At 33.7% G+C, this 17,142-nt stretch overlaps 1 pseudogene; it reads left to right on the forward strand.

The window, feature by feature from the left end:
* The first annotated feature begins 6,130 nt into the window (after positions 1-6,130).
* On the forward strand, positions 6,131-7,443 carry LOC141482768 (serine/threonine-protein kinase MARK2 pseudogene; annotated as a pseudogene).
* Positions 7,444-17,142: the final 9,699 nt, after the last annotated feature.

Here is a 17,142-nt window from a genome sequence, read left to right on the forward strand (position 1 = left end):
GACCTGGAGTGAAAGGTATAATTTGTTTTTGTCATTACTTTTTTATAAAAATCATCAAAAATCTAATAATTATTGAAACCAATGGTATAATTACGATAATTGACGTCGCTGTTCTAAAGATAATATTTTAAATTCATGTCGTAGATCCAAAAACCTTGTTGAGTTATAGTTTGACCACCTGAGATATCGTTAAAAAAATAAATACCTCAAGAATTTGTTCTGAATTTTCTGTAGTTCTTTCATATAGGTTTGGAACTTCGCAAACCAAATAATGGAAGCAAACTCCAATTTTTGTCTTACCAACAAAAAATAAAGAAATTTAATAATGTCTATATTAGAGAATGAAGAAGTGTGTCTGATTGCAAAACCCAACATTCGACTACCAGATTTCATAATATCTCGTATATGATCAACAAATGAAAATGGTCTATTATACTTCGATCCAAGATCTTTGGTAACAGTTTTTCTTTCAAGAACCACACCATCAATCCTTGGAAAATATGCCTACTTGACAGTGCCAGGTTTTAAATAGAAAACAGTACATACGAATTTTCTGTATTTTCAACTAAAATTCACGAATCACATTCACTATGGAATGCTAAAATATAAAAGAATGTGACAGTCAAAATTTCAGTATACAGGACGAAATATAACAAAAATATTTCAAAATCCTGTAAATAGATATGAGTTATTTGAATCACTCTGTTGATCATTTCTGATTTTGGTTTCTGTACATTTTCACCTGATGCGAAACAATAATACATATCGCAACGGAAATTGTGAATCGCTCAATATGAAATAACAAATCTAATATTTTCGGTGGATTGTGGCATCAACCAGAAACAGTTGAATGAGTTTTGAAGTTTCAGATTATTATAATAATAGGTTCAAAGAATTGAGAAAAAAATTGAAATTTCTGATTAGACATGAAGAGAAGTTGTAAAAACATTGAGCAAGGCATAAAAATGTATGTTGATGAATTTTTGAATAATGTGAATAGTAAAAAAGAAACAGAACAAATTTAGGTAGTTACGTATATAATGATGGGGTCGTACCAGAGGAAAAAACAGCAGATGTATTTGCAAACTTCCTTCACTCCGTTTTTTGTGCTGATGCTGCTACATATAATTATGATACTTTGAATGATGTTAGGATTTGTAACGAATATTTTACAGTACATTCGAAAATAAATAGCGATTTTGATAAGTCATTAAAAAGATGGTATATAATTATAAGGAACTCAATATATTCATCAACAAATATATTGTACCTCAACAACATAGATTCATGAGACAAAAGTCTATCCATACAAAGGAATCACGCACACTCCTTACGAAAATTGGCTTTCTGTCGAATCGCTTGAAATTTTAGTATTTTGTTGAGCTCGATCTACCGATCAAAAGTCACCATAGGCACAAAAATATATAGAATATATACATAGAATACTATGTATAGTTTTCGAAATACAAAGCTGGAAAATGCCTCTTTCAGACCAATATCAACTAGTTAATATCACTCATAATTATTGGTAGTATTGAAAAAAACTAAATGGAGTTTATAGTTCTGATCTCAAACCAAACTTCCATATATATATTATGAACTTTAAAGAATACTATGTAGGATGAATCGTTATTATTTTTGAGTACTATAAAATGAAAAATGAAACTTCAGAATGTGTTGACGCTTTCTTGCACATTGTTAAAAAAAATCACAATAACTCATTCAACTGTTTCTAGTTGATGCCAAAATCCATCGAAAATATTAGATTCATTATTTTATATAGAGCGATTCACAATTTCCGTTGCGATATATATTATTGTTTCGCATTAGGTGAAAATGTACAGAAACCAAAATCAGAAATGATCAACAGAGTGATTCAAATAACTCATATCTATTTATAGGATTTTGAAATATTTTTGTTATATTTCGTCCTGTATACTGAAATTTTGACTATCACATTCTTTTATATTTTAGCATTCCATAGTGAATGTGATTTGTGAATTTTAGTTGAAAATACAGAAAATTCGTATGTACTGTTTTCTATTTATAACCTGGCACAGTCAAGTAGGCATATTTTACAAGGATTGATGGTGTGGTTCTTGAAAGAAAAACTGATACCAAAGATCTTGGATCGAAGTATAATAGACAATTTTCATTTGTTGATCATATACGAGATATTATGAAATCTGGTAGTCGAATGTTGGGTTTTGCAATCAAACACACTTCTTCATTCTCTAATATAGACATTATTAAATTACTTTATTTTTCGTTGGTAAGACCAAAATTGGAGTTTGCTTCCATTATTTGGTTTGCGGAGTACCAAACCTATATGAAAGAATTAGAGAAAATTCAGAATAAATTCTTGAGGTATTTATTTTTTAACGATATCTCAGGTGGTCAAACTATAACTCAACAAGTTTTTGGATCAACGACATGAATTTAAATTAAAATATCATCTTTAGAACAGCGACGTCAATTATCGTAATCAGTGCATCGAGTTTGTTGTTTTTGTCTCATCCACCACAACATTTCAAAACAACAATGAGGTTATATGACTTCAGACAATAAAGTATATTCATTATTATTTTTATTATCATTATGAAATCTTCACGAAAGACGTTCACGTTCATTGAATTTGATAACAATTCCGTTGGCCGTCGTGTTATCACAAGTAACTTCCTATTATCGAGTGTGGAAATATTGAAAATAATTTTGTGCATGCTTTCTTCTCCTGAATGAGTTTTCCATACTTATTTTTTTCACGCAACAAATCCTTGATTTCTTTCGACAACCAAATTGGATATCTTTCATTTGTTTTGTTTGCCGCTATGATGGCATTCCAAATATTGTAGAACACCTCTGAAGCTATATTCTATCAAAGTTAGCTTTTCTATATTATACTTATCTACTTTGTTGGTATTTACAAAATATTGCAAGCTTTAAGGAATTATTATATTTACATGTATCGCAGAGTGGTAAGCGTCTTCCTCAACGAACACGGTAAATCATCTCTAGTTACTACACAGATATCTGAATTATTATCCGCAGAAAGAACCAAATCGAGCGTGTACGATTTTGTTAATTTTTTACATTATTAAATTGTTTGAGGGAGTTGAATTCGATATAATCCGAGAGCAAATTAAGTTTCTCACTAGAATAATCAAAATTCAAAACATTGCCAACCACTCCTGATATATTGAAATCACCAATAATATAAGTTTCATCAGGATCTTGTACATTGTTTTGCAAAAAGTGGAAAGCTTCTTGATAAACACTACTTACACTATTGGAGGGTATATATATATATATTACCCCAAACTGATACCGATTTTGATTTGAATAAGCAATGCCTCCAATGATAAATTTCAATTTCACAATATTGCCTTATCTACTAGTCTTAAATTAGTTTGAAGGTGATTGACAATGTTTCGTGATGAATTTCACTAGTTCGGACTTCCATTGTCTACTATATAAAATGATTTGAAATCCCTGAAACAAGTAAAAAAGAATAATTAAAAAAGAATAGTTGAAAATAACAATTATATTAAGCAACAATAAACCTGAAATGAAATGATAGTGAAATAACCTACAGGTATAATAATTGAATAAATAAAAATTGAAGGAATGAAAAAAGAAAATAATAACAAAAAAATTAAAAAATGTAGAGATTCCAAGTCACGTTAGTTCACGACGTTTCGATTGTTGGTATCTACAATCGTCTTCGGGTGATGACTGGACTGATTCCTCCGAGAGATGACTATTTTATAGGTCGTTGGAATACTTTCACTTTTTCTACTTTCCATTTTCCGCTTCACTGATTCCGTGAGAGATGACCGTTTTGGCGGGAGTTGGTCATTTTATATAGTAGTCTTAAATTAATTTCACAATGTGTTCTTATGTAAGAGTTAGGTAAATCTAATAAATAAAATATTATTTTAACAAGCTATACCGGGTGATTTTCTAAGACGGCTCCCCCATATAACTTTCTTATTATTGGGGATAGATGAAGGAAATTTTGGATTTGTATATTATTGTTCAATTTACATTCCTTGACATATTTACCTGATTTGCCGTACTTCCGGTTTGACCGGAAATGACCCCAACTTTCGATTTTTATATTGGACATCCTATATATTTTTACTTATTTCGATGGAGAATGACATTCTAAATGCAACAAAACTCCATTTGTCAATATCTGAATAATAATATCATTTTTATTTAATTTTTTTTTAGAATGCCATGGATCGTGTAAATCGCTTCATTCTCGATCAAGTAGCATAGGATAACTACGACTTTGAGGCTTGTGACTTCAACAATCGTTTTAACAATTATTTCACACTCGCAAATATTGATTTTTCCAGTTCACTTGATATTGTCACATGGATATTGAGTGCATCGTCAGCTTTTCCTGAACTGAAAGATAATTTTCTTACGAATAATTTGATGCCACACACTTTCACTTTATTCTCTCTATTTCAGTTGCAAGCAACGATCATACCTAATAACCTAATAATACGTATTTTATATACTTATGTACTAAGTTGTGTTATTCAACTTATCCGTGACAAATTATACTATTATGATGATATGGCAAATTATATTAGAAACAAGAAAACTGACATATTGCTAATTTACGAAGAAACAAAAACGAATACAACTGATGCAGCTCGAATTTATGCTCAGAAGTTCCCTATTCGTCGCCATTCCACTATTATTTTCCACAACTGGGAAGAAAAATGCGAAATGAACCAAAAGAAAATACCAATAACTTCATCGTCATTGAAGAAAAAGAAATAAATGTGTTGGCCTTTGTTGAAGTGAATTGTAAAAGGCGTCAATTCGCCAAATTGTTTCTGAGTGTGATATAAGTTATTATCGATAAGTAATTATCGATCATTCATACAGAGAAGATGTACGTTTCCATTTAAAATTATTTATTCAGATGAAACCCAATTCACCAATTTGGGTATGTTCAATAGGAATTATAAAAGGTACTGGTCTCCAACAAGGAAATTTTCAAGAGCGATTTGGTTTCAATTGCTGGATGGGTATTATCGGAGGAGGTTATTTTCCACGGAAAACTGACTGCGGAAAGATATATACAGTTCCTCAGAAATCAAATTAATGATTTCATTGAAGACTTGCCACTGGCTAAAACATCTGAATGACTCCTTCCCAGAAAAGTGGATTGGCACTTATGAACCTATTCAGTGGCGTGCAAGGTACATTCCTGAGTTGTCATATTTTGACATAAATGAATTATTTCTTTTTCAAGTTCTAATAGATCACCAGACCTTACTCCGATAGATTTTTTTTCTCTGGGGAATATTTAAAAATCAGGTTTACAATACAACATCAGCTACTCGTAAAAAACTAGAGCATAAAGTGAGGGTGGCATCACTGAGGAACAGCTAATCAATGTGATGCGCGCAACAATTGAAAAAGTTGAACTTTGCTGTGATCAAGGAGGAGTCCATTTTGAAAATTTATAACTTAAATTAACTAATTTGCAACTTTCTTGCAATACATGATAAGATACACTTACCGAAGGTAGATTCTCAAGGAAATGGATATGTTTTCTTCACAAGGTGGCAGCCGAATGGCCCCACACTCTTGTCCCCAATTTTCGTTCGAAGTCTAATATTGCCAATCAGCATCATTGCATTGTTGTTAATTGCCATATATCATAACTATATTTAGGTAAATGAACTTTTACTAGATAGATTATTACAGTGGGGTGTACCGAGGCTATAAATTTGGAAAAAGAAAAGTTTTCAGAAATTAGTATTTTTGACTATTTGGCTTTCGACAATATTTCAATATGATACCCAATTAGAAATAGAAATTAGAATGGAATGTTTATCAAAACCAATGATATACTTGTTACCAAATCTTGATAAACTGATTGGAGAATGGTTGAAACTATTAACCTGATGTGCGCAGGTACCTGAGTTACCTCAGGTACCTGAACAGGTAACTCAAGTAGTATTTAAGTCTTGGCTCCGCAGAAAATATTTAATTTAGATTCCTTCTTTTGCTATTACGTACCAGTGTACAATTTTTGCGAAAGAACGCATCTTTACTTAGAGCCACAAAACAAATCGAAATATTTGGAGCAGATATCCGTGCAATGGAATTGACTAAGAACAGGCCAGCATCTACAAGGACAATTCTGAGACAGGAGGCAAAGGAATCAACAATTGGTGAATACAAGTTAGTGAAAACTATCGGAAAAGGAAAATTCGCGAAAGTCAAGCTGGCCAAACATGAATCCACCGGTGAAGAGGTTGCCATCAAGATCATCGACAAAACTCAACTCAAGCCCCGGTCGTTACATAAATTGTACAGAGAAACGAAAATAATGAAAATGTTAGACCATCCAAACATAGTGAAATTGTTTCAAGTTATAGAAACGAAAAATACCCTTTACCTGGTCATGGAATATGCATCAGGGGGAGACATGTGTGATTATCTGGCCCGCAACGGTAGCATGAAAGAAGATGAAGCCAGGGCGAAATTCAGGCAGCTTGTTTCTGCGGTGCAGTACTGTCACCAGAAGGGAATCGTTCACAGAGACCTAAAGACCAATAACGTACTGCTGAATAGGAAAATGAACATTAAACTTGCGGATTTTGGATTGTCAAATGAATTCACCCCAGGAAATACATTGGAGACATTTTGTGGGACTTTACATTATGCAGCACCTGAGATATATCTGAAGAAGAAATACGATGGGCCTGGAATAGATATTTGGTCTTTAGGCGTTATATTATACATGTTGGTGTCGAACACTTTACCGTTTGCCAGTTCGATATTTTCAAATCTTAGAGAGCAAGTAGTTCATGGCATCTACCGAATTCCTCCTTGTATGACAGCAGAATGTGCAAATCTCGTGAAGAAGATTTTGGTGACGGATCCCACAAAGAGGGCAAACTTAGATACCATCATGAAAGATGAATGGATGAACCACGGAAGTGGAAATGATGCAATTGAGTCCCATTTGGGGCCCGGCCACTCCCTCATCTCACAGAAATATGACGATGCGTTTGCTACGTATCTGCTGTTGGACAGAAACATCTCAGACTTGAAAACTTATGGAATTCGAAGTGAAAGCAGATTATCGCTGAGGAGTGTAACGAACCAACAACGAGTTGTTTCTCAATATCCGTCAATATCGAGACTGAACAGGAGAGTTTTAAGCGGTGGTTGCCCCATAGGAGAATCTATGAGGTTGGGGCCCCAACATCGAGTGCCTGTTATTCCAAGTAAAAGTATCCAGCAAGGAATCAAACGGAAAAATATCAGTATGGCTTCTTTTGAAGAAAATAGCTTCAGACTCAATGCTGAACTAGACAGAGCTCGACGAAAACCAGCGGGATGGAAAAAAAGACGATGTTTATAACAATTACCAATTGATTCATCATAGTATCTCTTGCATTACTCAGGTACCCTGGACAAGTAGATGGATTGGCCATTTTGGGATTGATGTTCATATCAATATAGGATAGCAAGAATAAGGTTTGTTCAATTTCTACTAATCTCAGCATGATAATGACATATTTATTGAATATAGCAACAAAATTGAATGATCTTTCTATTTTGTATATATAGGTAAAGAATGTTTCCTGGCTGCTGATTGTTATTTCCACTCATCCACGACATCTCTGGCTTGAAAACTGATGGAATTCAAAGTGAAAGTAGATTATCGCTGAGGAGTGTATCGGACCAACATCGAGTTGTTTCTCAATATTCCCCAATATCGAAACTGGACAGAACAGTTTTAAGCAGTGGTTGTCACATAGGAGACTCTTTAAGGATGGGACCCCAGCGTCAAGTGCCCGTTATTCCAAGTAACAATATACAGCAGGCAATCAGCAGGCAATGCTGAACTGGACGGAGCTCGACGAAGACCAGCTGGATGGTAAAAAAGACAATGTTTGTAATAATTACCAATTGATTCATCGTAGTATCTCTTGCATTACTCAGGTACACTGGACAAATAGATGGATTGACCATTATGCGATTGACGACGTATTTATTTTGTAGAGATTCATATCAAATATAGGATAGCGAGAATAAGGTTTGTTTAATTTCTAGTAACCTTTGTATGATAAGGACATATTCATTGAATGTAGTAAATGAAATTGACTGCTCTATCTATTTTGTGTATAAAGGTGAAGAAGAATGTTTCATGTCCACAATAAAGTATCTATATTCGTATACCTGTGCAGGTTCTTGGCCTGAGTCGTTTTGAACCTAATTGATTGATAATACTTAGCGTATTCATTATTTCTATTATATTATATTTATCAATGGTTATAATAACTTCATTTGTTTGAAGGTGGTTGACAATGTTTCGTGGTGCATATGGTGTCTAATGTGATAAAAACATTTGAAATCTCTGAAAAATTATATTAACCGAACAAGAACTGAAATTTCAATGAAACGAGCAGTCAAAAATAAAAACAGATTGAACTATCAACACGTGATGAGATTTATTATCAAGAAATGAAAATTGAAATCTAAAGGATTCCATGTCAAGTTACTTCACCTGAAGAAAGTATTCTTCGACGTAACCTTCATGAAGTCTCTATAATGGGATTATGTAGAATGAAGTAAGTGAATAATAATCCAAAATTTTTATTTTAAGTCTCGAAACCTCTGTTCAGAATGTGCTACTTACAGATATCTATGTGGGAACGTATATAAATTCATTGGTTGAGTTGATTCAAGTTGGAGGTTATGATGTTTCATATTGTGAGTAATGACGATTCGTGTTGGTAGTTATGATGCACCATGTTGGTGATTATGTTCGAAAATTCATTGGTTAAGTTGATTTAAGTAAGTGGTTATGACGATCTGTGCTGGTGTTTATGATAATCCATGTTGGTGGTGATGATGATCTATAATTAGTTAGGTTGGTTCAAGTTAGTAGTTATTATGATCCATATTGTTGGTTATGACGATTCGTGTTGGTGGTTATGATGATCCATGTTGGTGATTATGATGATTCATGATGTAATATTCATTGGTTGAGTTGTTTTAAGTTAGTGGTTTTGATGATCCATATTGTTGGTTATGACGATTCGTGTTGATGGTTACGATGATCCATGTTGGTGATTATGATTCACGATAGAATTTTCATTGGTTGAGTTGATTCAAGTTAGAGGTTATAATGAATCATATTGTGGGTTATGACGATTCGTGTTGGTGGTTATGATGCACCATGTTGGTGATTATGATTCACGATGGAATATTCATTTGTTGAGTTGATTCAAGTTGGAGGTTATGATGTTTCATATTGTGAGTTATGACAATTCGTGTTGGTGGTTATGATGCACCATGTTGGTGATTATGATCAAAGATTCATTGGTTAAGTTGATTCAAGTAAGTGGTTATGATGATTCGTGCTGGTGTTTATGATGATCCATGTTGGTGTTGATGATGATCCATAATTGGTTAGGTTGGTTCAAGTTAGTAGTTATTATAATCCATATTGTTGGTTATGACGATTCGTGTTGGTGGTTATGATGATCCATATTGTTGGTTGGAACCATATTGGTTGTTGGAACCAACTAAAAGCTCGAACATTGATAATATCAGAAATTGTTTCTTCAGATTGTTCTTAGGTTTTATATACTCGTATATCGCCAAATTTGAAAACAAAAGTGTTATTCTCATACTTGTTTGAAAGTGCAGTTAGGAGTTTCCATTATAAAGTAACAATACAAACAAATATATTGCAAAAGCCTCAAAATACTTTGTACTTTTCACTATGAACACAAGCTACACATGTGAGTTTATCATTCAAGAGAAGAAAGCACGCACAATATTAATTTCAATATTTCCACACTCGATAATAGGAAATTACTTGTGATAACACAACGGCCAACGGAATTGTTATCAAATTCAATGAACGTGACTCTGTCTTCCGTGATGATTTCATAATGATAATAAAAAAGATAATGAATATACTTTATTGTCATACAACCTCATTGTTGTTTTAAAATGTTGTGGTGGATGAGACAAAATCACCAACCTCGATGCACTGATATACACACCAATACATACTTTGTTTTATCTGGATTATTTTTATTCATTATCTGTTTATATTTATACAGAAAGGGGGGTGAGGGTTTCCACAATGATTACACAATCACATCTATTGCCGTTATTCATTAAAACAATAAATATCACACACTCGATTAGAAATTTGACCTGGAGTGAAAGGTATACTTTGTATTTGTCATTACTTTTTCATGCAAATCATCGAAAATCTAATAGTTATTGAAACCAATGGTATACATGCTATATAAAATATCACTTTCATTTCTTTTTGCGTTCTGCAAGTATTTCTCCTTCTATTCAAACAAGTACTTTGCCATTTTCTCGATCAAATTCAAAATCATTGAATTTAATTATTTTCAATTCATGGTTGAGATATGTAATGTTCGTTTCTAGGATACCTATTTCGAATACAGATAGTTGGCAATCATTTTCTTGTGATGAGCTGAATAATTCGATGAATTAAATAACAGAATTTTGATTGTCCCCTTTTAATCTTGATCTATCCCAAACATCAAAGCTAATCCAAATCTAGGAGCTATTCTCCCATAAGTCCCAAATGTTCTTTCTCATGATTTCCAGAGGAAGGCTTTTAGATTTATTTTTCTTGCACGTGGAGAAAGTTTACAAAGAATCAACCTAATTTTTTTCATTGGGATTAATTTTATTTATTATCTGTTTATATTTATAAAGAAAGGGAGGTGAGGGGTTTCTCAATGATTACACAATCGCATCAATTACCGATATTCATTGAAACCATAAATATCACACACTTGATTAGAAATTTGACCTGGAGTGAAAGGTATACTTTGTATTTGTTATTACTTTTTTATAAAAATCATCAAAAATCTAATAATTATTGAAACCAATGGTATAATCACGATAATTGACGTCGCTTTTCTAAAGATAATATTTTAAATTCATGTCGTAGCGTATTCATTATTTCTATTATACTTCGATCCAAGATCTTTGGTGTCAGTTTTTCTTTCAAGAACCACACCATTAATCCTTGAAAAATATGCCTACTTGACTATGCCAGGTTATAAATAGAAAACAGTACATACGAATTTTCTGTATTTTCAACTAAAATTCACGAATCACATTCACTATGGAATGCTAAAATATAAAAGAATGTGACAGTCAAAATTTCAGTATACAGGACGAAATGTAACAAAAATATTTCAAAATCCTATAAATAGATATGAGTTATTTGAATCACTCTGTTGATCATTTCTGATTTTGGTTTCTGTACATTTTCACCTAATGCGAAACAATAATATACAGGGTGTCCCTGGACTTCCTCTTTTCCTCTCGGGGAAGTATAGATGGGGTCAAAATATCACCAGTACTTCATATAACTTTTTTTCCTAAAATCATTCGTTACCAAGTAACGGGCCCTCGAAGTTACAAAATGAAAAATGTTTTTCTTTGATAACTTTTCAAGTGAATATTCAAAATCATCCAAATTTTGGTAATTGACTAAACAAATGAATTCCTTCGATGAGCTTTCATGCAGGAGTCAGTTGTTTTGCTACAAAGTCAGGAACGGACTACCCCCAATGGTCCACACCCCAAAACTTTGAAATGACAGATATTTTTCAATATTTTTCAACAAATTAAGGTTACTTGGACAATTTTATGAATAAAAGTACTCGTGTGGAAAGTCGATCGGAGCAACGAGTCTTGATAAAAATGTAGTTTCACTCGACGACATCAAACCCGCTCGTCCACCATTATTTGAAATGAATAATTATCAAAGCAGAAATAATAATGATAACGTTAATTCAACAACATTTATCCTGAGATGTCTACCATTATTCGAAAATATTAGTTTTTAAGGAAAATGGAAATGATAGGTAAAATGTTCATAACGAATTTTTATAATGCAAACACGTTTAACTAACGAAACTCAAGAGCCTCAAGAGCAAACAGAAATGAAAAATCCGCTACAGAAACTGCTCGATATGACCACCTTCTCTCTCTATACATTTTCTTAGTCTGCGAAGACACCCTCTCTGTACTTGAAATAGCATTCCAGGGTCGTTTCGTATGGCTTCACAATGTAATGTTATTCTATTCAACAATGCATCTCTTGTGTGAATAGGTGTAGCGTAAACAAGGCTTTTTAGATGCCCCCATAGAAAGAAATCCAATGGATTTAAATCCGGAGACCGCGATGGCCATGAATATGGCCCACCTCTACCAATCCATCTATTGTGGAAAATATGGTTCAGATGGTCACGCACAATCAAACTAAAATGAGGAGGAGCGCCATCATGCATAAATCACATATCTCTTCGGGTTTGCAATGGAACATGTTCCAAAAGTCCATTCAAATCGTTCTGAATGAACTCCAAATAACGTTCTCCATTCAATCGGTCCTGTAGAACGAATGGTCCTATAAGATGGTTTCCTATGATACCAGCCCAAACATTCACGTTGAATTTCCGTTGGTGTTTGGTTTGCAATATCCCATGGGGATTTTCTTCGGCCCATTTATGGAGATTATGAGAGTTGATAACTCCATCTCTACTGAAACCTGCTTCATCAGTGAATAAAACTCGATTAATAAAAGGCATATCCTCTCTTTGCCTATCCATGAACCAATTGGCATATTCCAGTCGTGCTGGAAAATCTTGAGGTGTCATGGCATGTACCTTCTGGATGTGAAATGGGTGGAGCAGTTGTTCCCTAATTATTCTATGAATAGTGGACTTGGATGTATGGAACTGTTCTGATAGATTTCTGATGCTCATTGAAGGATTATCAGCGATGGCTTCCAAAATATTTTCCTCCAATACAACGGTACGTACAGTCCTAGGAGCGCCCTCACCACCTCGTTTTGGCAAAACTGTACCTACAATAATATCGAAATAAAACAACGTGCTCAAATTAATTATCAATTATTACATACCTGTCTCCCTCAAGCTGCGATCGACACGCTCGAATGTTTCTCTTGACGGTACCGTTCGATTGGGAAAATGCTCGGAATACAGACGACGAGCTTCTGCAGCATTACAAAATGCTCGTCCATAAAATACATGCATATCTGCATATTCATTGAATGTAAACTGTTCGGCCATATCAAAAAAATTCAAAATATCCTATAGAATATTGACAATACAATGATAGTCATATGACAACGCACCACTCAACAAAACAAAATCGCATTCCAGTTTCTCATTTTTTATCAAAACTTTCTAAAAGGTTTTTTTGTCAACATCTGTGAAAGAAATGGAACATAATTATTCCCTGGATATTTTTCACCTGATCATGTGCAGCCGTTTTTGTAGTTCATTCGTTTGCTTTTTATTAGTATAGTAAATATTTTTTCCGATGTGCGTTTTTTCAGCTAAATTTAGATTCGTGTTAAAGAATTTCTCCCATAAAATTATAATTATCAGTGAAACTCCTCAACAGTTTAGCTGTGAAGAAGAATTTGAAACATTCGAATGTTGAGTTTCATGAGATTCAGATAACTGATCAACACGAAACGTGATTATTCCACACGTATTATGTACATACAAAATATGGAATGATTTCGATATTTCATAGTAGAGTAGCTTGTTAGTTTAAAAACACCACGAATCTACAGAACTTGATATTTCTTTTGAAAAAATATCTGCTATCACAATTGTGACTTAAACTTCCAGATAGGTACTGTACTTTTTGTTTACGACTTCATTTCAGCATACTTTGTATTATTCCTGTTATAAATGTTGTTGAATTAACGTTATCATTATTATTTCTGCTTTGATAATTATTCATTTCAAATAATGGTGGACGAGCGGGTTTGATGTCGTCGAGTAGAACTACATTTTTATCAAGACTCGTTGCTCCGATCGACTTTCCACACGAGTACTTTTATTCATAAAATTATCCAAGTAACCTTATTTTGTTGAAAAATATTGAAAAATATCTGTCATTTCAAAGTTTTGGGGTGTGGACCATCGGGGGTAGTCCGTTCCTGACTTTATAGCAAAACAACTGACTCCTGTATGAATGCTCATCGACGAAATTCATTTGTTTAGTCAATTACCAAAATTTGGATGATTTTAAATATTCTCTTGAAAAGTTATCAAAGAAAAACATTTTTCATTTTGTAACTTCGAGGGTCCGTAACTTGGTTACGAAGACTTTTAGGAAAAAAAGTTATATGAAGTACTGGTGATATTTTGACCCCGTCTATACATTCCCGAGAGGAAAAGAGGAAGTCCAGGGACACTCTGTATATCGCAACGGAAATTGTGAATCGCTCTATATAAAATAATAAATCTAATATTTTCGGTGGATTGTGGCATCAACTAGAAACAGTTGAATGAGTTTTGAAGTTTCAGATTATTATAATAATAGGTTCAAAGAATTGAGAAAAAAATTGAAATTTCTGATTAGACATAAAGAGAAGTTGTAAAAAACATAAAGAGAAGTTGTAAAAACATTGAGCAAGGCATAAAAATGTATGTTAATGAATTTTTGAATTATGTGAATAGTAAAAAAGAAACAGAACAAATTTAGGTAGTTACGTATATAATGATGGGGTCGTACCAAAGGAAAAACAACAGATGTATTTGCAAACTTCCTTCACTCCGTTTTTTGTGCTGATGTTGCTACATATAATTATGATACTTTGAATGATGTTAGGATTTGTAACGGATATTTTACAGTACATTCGAAAATAAATAGCGATTTTGATAAGTCATTGAAAAGATTAAAACCCAAGAAGGCAGCACTGAAGGAGGCACTGATGGGATCCCTACACATATTCAGTTTAATCATCAAATCAAATATTTATTCTTTCACTAGTTCGGACTTTCATTGTCTACTATATAAAATGATTTGAAATCCCTGAAACAAGTAAAAAAGAATAATTAAAAAAGAATAGTTGAAAATAACAATTATATTAAGCAACAATAAACCTGAAATGAAATGATAGAGAAATAACCTACAAGTAAAAATATAATAATTTTATAAATGAAAATTAAAGGAATGAAAAAAGAAAATAATAAAAAAGTGTAGAGATTCCAAGTCACGTTAGTTCACGACGTTTCGATTGTTGGTATCTACAATCGTCTTCGGGTGATGACTGGACTGATTCCTCCGAGAGATGACTATTTTATAGGTCGTTGAAATACTTTCACTTTCTCTACTTTCCATTTTCCGCTTTACTGATTCCGTGAGAGATGACCGTTTTGGCGGAAGTTGGTCATTTTTCGTTTGATGATGGGTTTCCATATGTTTCGTATATCTACGCTGGCCTGGCTGAATACGTTGTTGGACAACATGTATACGGCTTCCTTAAATTTTTTCCTGAACCAATGTTCCTCTCTGTGCAAGATCTCAGCTTGGGACCACATGGTCTGCTATTCCTGATTTGCTGGTTTCTCCTCGCTGTGTGTGCTTCTTGTGCTCGGCAATGCGAACATTTGATGGCCTCTTAGTTTCACCAATATAGGATTTTCCGCACTCACAGGGTATCCGGTAAATGCAATTCTTGGAATCGCAGTCCGCGTTTGGGGGCCTGGTTTTCGTGAGGCTGCTACGGATAGTGTTACCGGATCTGAAACAGGTTCTAATGTTGTACTTGGAACCAATTCTTCTTATCCTCTCCGATAATCCTCTGATGTAGGGAAGTGCAAGCACTGGTTGTGACGGCTTCTCTTCCTTGGCGAGGCTCCTGCTGTCTTTTAGCCAAAGTCTTTTCTACCATCGCTTTGGAGTATCCATTCCGCTGAAAATCATTTATGATGATGTCTAGTTCCTTCTCGAGACCTTCCTTTGTATTACAGAGCCCAAAAGCACGGTCTAATAGAGTTTTGATGATTCCTCTTTTTGTCGATTGATGGTGGTTGGATTCGTGGTTCAGATACTGTCCCGTATGGGTGGGTTTTCGGTATACAGATGTTTCCCACTTAGTGTCGGTCCTCTTCACCAAAACGTCTAAGAATGGCAATTCATTGTGGATTTCCTTCTCCATTGTGGAAGTGATGGAAGGTCTCACGCTGTTGATGTGTTTCAGAAAGGCGTCTAGTTCAGTATCCCCATGGTTCCATATTATGAAGGTGTCGTCAACATATCTCAACCAAACTCGAGGTTTCTTGTGGGCTTCTTCAATGTCCAGAGTTTCAAACCACTCCATATATATGTTGGCTATGACTGGTGAAAGTGGCGATCCCATTGGCAGTCCCTAATCTTGTGTAAAGAATTCGTCCTTCAGTTCTAAATAACAGTTTCGTACACAGCATCCTAGTAATTCCATAATTACTTCTATAGGTAGATTTGTTTTTCATTCCTTTAATTTTTATTTATTTATATATATATATATATATATATATATATATATATATATATATATATATATATATTACCCCAAACTGATACCTATTTTGATTTGAATAAGCAATGCCTAAAATGATAAATTTCAATTTCACAATATTGCCTTATCTACTAGTCTTAAATTAATTTCACAATGTGTTCTTATGTAAGAGTTAAGTAAATCTAATAAATAAAATATTATTTTAACAAGCTATACTGGGTGATTTTCTACGACGGCTCCCCCATATAACTTTTTTATTATTGGGGATAGAAAAACGAAATTTTGAGTTTGTATATTATAGTTCAATATACATTCCTTGACATATTTACTTGATTTGCCGTACTTCCGGTTTGACCGGAAATGACCCCAACTTTCGATTTTTATATGGGACATCCTATATATTTTTACTTATTTCGATGGAGAATGACATTCTAAATGCAACAAAACTCCATTTGTCAATATCTGAATAATAATATCATTTATATTCAACTTTTTTTTAGAATGCCATGGATCGTGTAAATCGCTTCATTCTCGATCAAGTAATATGGGAAAACTACGACTTTGAGGCTTGTGACTTCAACAATCGTTTTAAGAATTATTTCACAGTCACAAATATTGATTTTTCCAGTTAACTTGATTTTGTCACGTGGATATTGGGTGCATCGTCAGTTCTTCGTGAAAGATCATTTTCTTACGAATAATTTGATGCCACACACTTTCACTTTATTTCAGTTGCAAGCAACGATCATACCCAATAACCTAAT

Source organism: Leptinotarsa decemlineata, unplaced genomic scaffold, assembly GCF_025532065.1.
Source record: "Leptinotarsa decemlineata unplaced genomic scaffold, Ldec_3_MD MMD2_tig00001973_RagTag_RagTag, whole genome shotgun sequence".
NCBI classification, from domain to species: Eukaryota; Metazoa; Arthropoda; class Insecta; order Coleoptera; family Chrysomelidae; genus Leptinotarsa; species Leptinotarsa decemlineata.